The following is a 6,000-nucleotide window of genomic DNA, read 5'->3' as shown; positions in this document are numbered from 1 at the left end:
ACAACGGTTGTACGCTGGGAGGCCATGGCAACGTCTAGCAGTCGATTTAGTGGGACCCCTAACTCAGACACCTCGAGGAAATAGCTGGGGGTTGTTACTCACTGACCATTTCACTCGGTGGTTGGATGCCTTAGCTATCCCTGAGGCTACAGCTCCAACGGTGGCCCAAGTCTTGGATGAAAGAGTATTCAGTTACTTCGGTCTGCCCGAAATTATCTACACCGACCAGGGGAGCCAATTCGAGTCCTCTTTGTTTCAAGAGCTATGTGACTTGTGGGGAGTCGACAAATCTAGGACCACTCCGTACCACCCCGAAGGAAATGGTGTGGTTAAAAGAAACAATCGAATATTGGGTGACTCCCTACGAGCACTTTTACTGGGCAGAGGACAAGAGGACTGGGATCAATTATTGCCACAGATCATGCAGACGCTGCGAGGGCTACCGCACTCCGCCACTAAGGAAACACCCAATTATTTGATGTTGGGTCGAGAGCTTCGTCTTCCTGACCAATTGCTGCATGGAAATAGGTTGGAGTCATTTACGGGCACACACGAGTATGTCCAGACTGTTCACGACCGGTTGATACAAGCTCATACTCTCCTCCGAGATAGACAGAAAGAAATTGTATCAACCGATGTGAGAGAGCCTCCGCTGTTCAATGAGGGTGACCTCGTATGGTTGCTAAGCAAGCGGCGAAGAAAAGGGGAAAATCCGAAATTAGCGGCCAAGTATGTGGGGCCCAATCGCGTACTAAGGAGTCACGAAAATCATACGTACAAAGTAGAAAGATATGGACAGCGATCCACTCAGGCCGAAGGAAGATTAAGGCTCTGTCGCCCTAGCCCGGTGCAACAAGGTCGAGCCCCAGCTGAAGTCAAACCTGCCCGACGTCCCAACATGAGAGGTTATCCCCGGAGACGAGTATCACGGGAAAACGGTAATCCAGATGCCGTTATTTCCGAATCACTTCTGCCTAGTCGATTAATAGATTTACCAATACCACAATCGCCAGGAAGATTGGAACCACCTCGGCTCCCCAGCGAAGATTTTTTTGGTCTCTCCAAGTGAACACAACTCTGACTCGAGGGCTGGCCTCGACACTGGCTGCGAATTGGCGACCAAAGAAGCAAGAGCTACGGGGAATGAAGGAGTCCAGGCTAGTACCACTGGGACCGGAAACACCACGCGGCCTCAACGAATAAGAAAGCCCCCTGCATATCTAGCGGATTATGACACCAATACTGTCCAATTAGGAGAGGCCAGAAGGAGTCAAGGCCAAAGGACGGCCATTTTGGAAACCGAAGAAAGCTCTCTCACTGTTTGTTATCAGCTCGACACGCAAACACATGCATATTTACACCCTCCAGCCATGGAAGTGATTAAAGAGACCATTAAGGAAGCTTCTCCAATTACCGGAGCTCTACCCTTGCTATCGGAGCTAGTGACTCCATTAGAACTACACTCGGCTCCCAATGAAACGTTGGATGGTATGGATTCCGACTCGACGAAGGAAGATTCCTCCCCGAGCTCTCGCCTACCGACCAAGTGGGTCTCAGAGGAGACGACCAGGAAAATAATGAAGTTATGTCAGGAAGACGGTGTCTACTGTCCGTTGTGCCAGCAGTCATTATCCACCCCCTGACAGCGCCGGATCCACATTGCACAACATTTTACGAGGTTCTTCTGCAAATGTGGGAGAAATTCTACCTCGAGAGATACAATCGCCAAGCACCAATCGAGGGTGAAGGGCGTGGAGAACCGGAAAAACCACGGTGAAACGCTATCCCACATGGATCAGGAGGGTCCAATTAATCAACCCACCGGCCTTCGAGAAACCTATGCCTTATGGTCCGGTTAAGATGAAGCCACCTGTGAGGAGAGGACCGCAGGCACCCTTTCCCTTTCCCCCGAAGGAAAAGCGGATAGATCGGAAATGTAGTCCGCTCAAGAAGGGGAAACCCATACCTGCTCCCAGGAAGACGCTAACGACGGTCGGGAGCATCCAATGTCGACTGGGAGATGTCCGACCCCGAGCCACGGTGGACGCCCTTCGAGAAGAGGCCTCTAGCCTCAGACGAACGGCCCGTCGCCTGGAAGAGTTGGCTAACCAGATGTCGACCAAGTGAAAGATTGCGACACGAATCCGGTTAAAAACATTGACTATCCCTATCTTGTAGTATATTCTAGTTGTTTGTGTTTTCTTTTATTATTTTATTTTTTTGGTTTTTTTTTATTATAGCCGATTGCTGTCTATAGGGGCGGCGTGTGTGGTGAAACACCAAGTTTCTATCCTTTTGTACAGTTTCTAACTGGAGTTATGTTCCCTTTTTATCCTTTTGTAGCCACGCCCCTAAGGGAGGCTGGTCTTAGCATCTCATTTGCATAATTTGATGTACTTAAGACAGGGCCTCGGCTCTTTATGTTCGTTCAATACATGCAGTGCATTTGGAACCATACTCTTTCTGCTACCTTGTGTGATACCAGAACCACCCCGGCATATAGCTATCTCCAAAGACCTAGTCTATGGACTGTGCTGTGGTGATAGACTCATAAAAACACTGTCGACCTCGTCGACCTCCGGTCGACCTTGTCGACCTAGTATAAAACCTCTCTGGGCGCAATCCCTTGTGTGGGGTGGTTAATATTGACCGGTGGAGTAAGCCGACCTAGTCGTCTCTGCGTGTTGGTCACGGGAAACCACTACACAGCCCCTGAGAGGGGTGAATGCAGACCGGTAGAGTAAGCCGACCCAGTCGCCTCTACGTGTTGGTCGCAGGAACCAACACACAACGCAACAGAGTAAGACATGGTGAACCTTTTGATATCAAATAACTGTAATGTGAATTTTGTGGCAAGTCAACCTTTAACTAGATTTTCACTTTGTAGATGATGCACACTTTAAGTTACTCCGTGATGAGTGTTACAATAAATATATTCACATGTCGTATATTAACTCGGACACTTTAAAAAAAGGAATTCTTCATTGCTTTAGCACTTTTTATTCGTTTTAAAGCTGCTCGTAGCTTGTTCTCCTGATGAGCAGCTCTGCTAAACTTCTAACAATCTCTTGGTTCGTCTGAAACTTTCTGTCAATGAGCTTTTGTAAATCAGGTTTGTTTATCAGAGACAGTAATGTAAATGCCTCTTTGTCCCTGAATGGAGTGTTGGGGTATACAGTTTAAAAGCATAAGTATTATGTCTGAAAGTTATATTTTGAGTTGGAGCACATGAAACTGCCCGAGTCCAAATTGAAACAACTCAATTGCGAAAATGATAAAAATGGATAAGCTTGCCTGGCATATTCTTACGCGGAATTTGCTAGTGAAATATCTTTCTTCAGAAAGCACGAAACATTTGATAAAAAATTTCAGCTACTAAAACTCGCTTGACTTTTTGCTATTTGTCACTCAAAAATGACGCAGACTCACAAATTACCAGCATCATGGAAGCTCACATATTGGCTAGCTGCTAGATGTAGGAAGTGGGTATAGATCAACACTGACCAGTTTGTGTGTACATCTTGGAAGTTCACTCTAAAGAATTTTCTTTAAAACTTAATTTTCTTTAAAACTAGCTATTGTCAAAAGTCATGTGTTTAAAACGTGTAAGCGTTTGCTCTGCTTCCAAGAGTAAGGATTTTGAACGTAATATCAAGTTCCACAACCGAACAACTTTAATAAATATATATAGTGTCACAGCTGTTTCCATTCCATATTTTGCACATCGCAAATATTTCTGTTTAGTTTCATAGCTTGAAAGTATTGATAGAACTTATTACTTTGTGTAATAAAAATTCTGATGTAAGTTAATTTGTAATACTGTTTCTCAGAAGACTTGTTATTGCTTCTTAATTGGCAGTGTACCAATGAGAGCAGTCACATGCAGTAGTTGTCAAATTAACATACATAGTCCTTGGTACAGTAATTGACTACCACTTGTGTCTGATTGATGAGTCACTAAATCAGCGCTCTCTAATGATAGGCTGGTTCATTCATCTATTATTACTGTCATAGAGTGATGCGAGAACTTGTCAATTTTTCAGCTGCATGATAGATATTTCCGAGGAGGTCACAAGTTCATATCTATGAAAGAATTTGAACAGACAGCAGGCAAATACCAAAAAGCTTTCTGTAAAGATAACAAAAACGAGCAGCTGATAAAAGCCTGTGAGAAATGTAAAAAGTTCATCTGTAACCTGTGTGACAGAACAGAAGGAGAATGTTCAGGTGAGATGCCAGAATACAAAAGTAGCAGAGATCACTCAGTACAGTAGTTTCTTGATGACATACGAACATTTCATTCAAAGTTTTTAAATTTTTGGTAATGTGCTAAACACGCTAACATTAATAGATAAAGAAGTAAATTTAATTCAAGGGGAGATTATCTTGAATGGAGAAATATATGGCAGATATTAAGTAGGTGAATAACCAATTAACAGCCTCTATTTATAAAATCAGCTGCTATTAATAGCGGTAAACAGAAGACTTGATTAGTGATTAGGTCCTTGACCTCAATGTCTCGAGTCATACTGATATATCAAATTACTTATCTCCCCCCCCCCCCCCGACCAAATGAGCGGAAGCGAAGTTTGATTTGAGAGTTTTAATGATAAATGCATGTGCACACAACTTACGAAAATTATTCATTATTAACGTCGCAACTCTTGTTTCAAAATCTCATCAACAATTTTTAAAATCATTTTGTAGAGTTGTTAAAGTATAATAGCAATACAAAACACATATAAACCTATTCAAATATATTACCAAGTCTTTGTAAATTGTCGAAATTATCTTAAAACTTACCCATCTGAACGGATTATACACAAATAGACAAATTAGTTTGGCTGAAATTCTTTTCAAAACGCTTGACAAGTTTGGTTTAATAAAAGTTAAGACTGGAAATTGAAACGCCTAGCAACAGAGAATAGAACGATTAAGTTGTGCGCATTTCACGGAAAAATAATGTGCGCATCTCATTAGTCTATAGCATTGTCGAAATGTCGAAGGTTTTTGTAATTAACGTAGGAGTACTGAAATCATTTCATGAAAGTTTCATTTATGCCAATTTCAAAGTAACTGATATTTTAGACAGTCGTGAATGCTTTAGTATTCTAGCTGATGTCCAACGCAATGTAAGTAAAGGAAATGGCAATGATTTTTTTTCTAACTATCCTTATGAGGTTATTACAATATTTAATTATAAGTTTGGATGACTACAGAACAATGACTACGTAGTACAGAATTTCTAAAAATATATATAAATATCACAACTTCTTGATATTGCTAGCTATGACGTTTTGAAATGTAAACAAAATTGTGCATTGGTTTTATACTATTACTATAATAATAATATTGGTCATGCTATTGATATCAGTGCACTTTACTTCTAATATTGGCCAATATTGCATTTCTCCTATTGCAGGGTGAGAGATATAAACATATAATCTTTTCCTTTCATTATTGCTTTTTGTTGTATATAATAACACCCAGTACTCTGGGTGTTATTATACTGGGTGTTATAATAACACCAAGTACTCTGTTTTACTCTGGTTATATGGATCTATAAAGTGATATTTAGTTGTTCTCTTACATATTGTTACCATGTTTAGTGCACCGCTACATGTGATGGTTCAGTTACTTTTCCAGGTACTTTTGTGACGTGATCTGGATGGGTTTTGATATCTCACACCAGGCTTCTCAAAGAGTGCTCTCTTCTATTTAGTATAGATCATGGTGAGTGGTTACAAATTTTGGGAAAATGGTTAAGGGAAAATAGCTTAATTTTAATTGGAAACAAGTTCCTTGACAAATTTTTAATCATTTGGCACAGTTGCACGCGAGAAGTAGCTTAGATAATTGACAAATGCTAATGATGGTTTTTTAATTATATATATTGTAGATGACAAACAACTCAACTAATTAAAAATGACCTTGCGAAAATTGATCTCCATTGCTTTTTCCCAGATTACAGGTTTGAGCTTCCTAAACAAATGTTGTAAG

The sequence above is a fragment of the Watersipora subatra genome, unplaced genomic scaffold, assembly GCF_963576615.1.
Source record: "Watersipora subatra unplaced genomic scaffold, tzWatSuba1.1 SCAFFOLD_29, whole genome shotgun sequence".
In the NCBI taxonomy this organism is placed as follows: Eukaryota; Metazoa; Bryozoa; class Gymnolaemata; order Cheilostomatida; family Watersiporidae; genus Watersipora; species Watersipora subatra.
The sequence above is the reverse complement of the archived record's forward strand: the minus strand, read 5'-3'. Positions refer to the sequence as shown.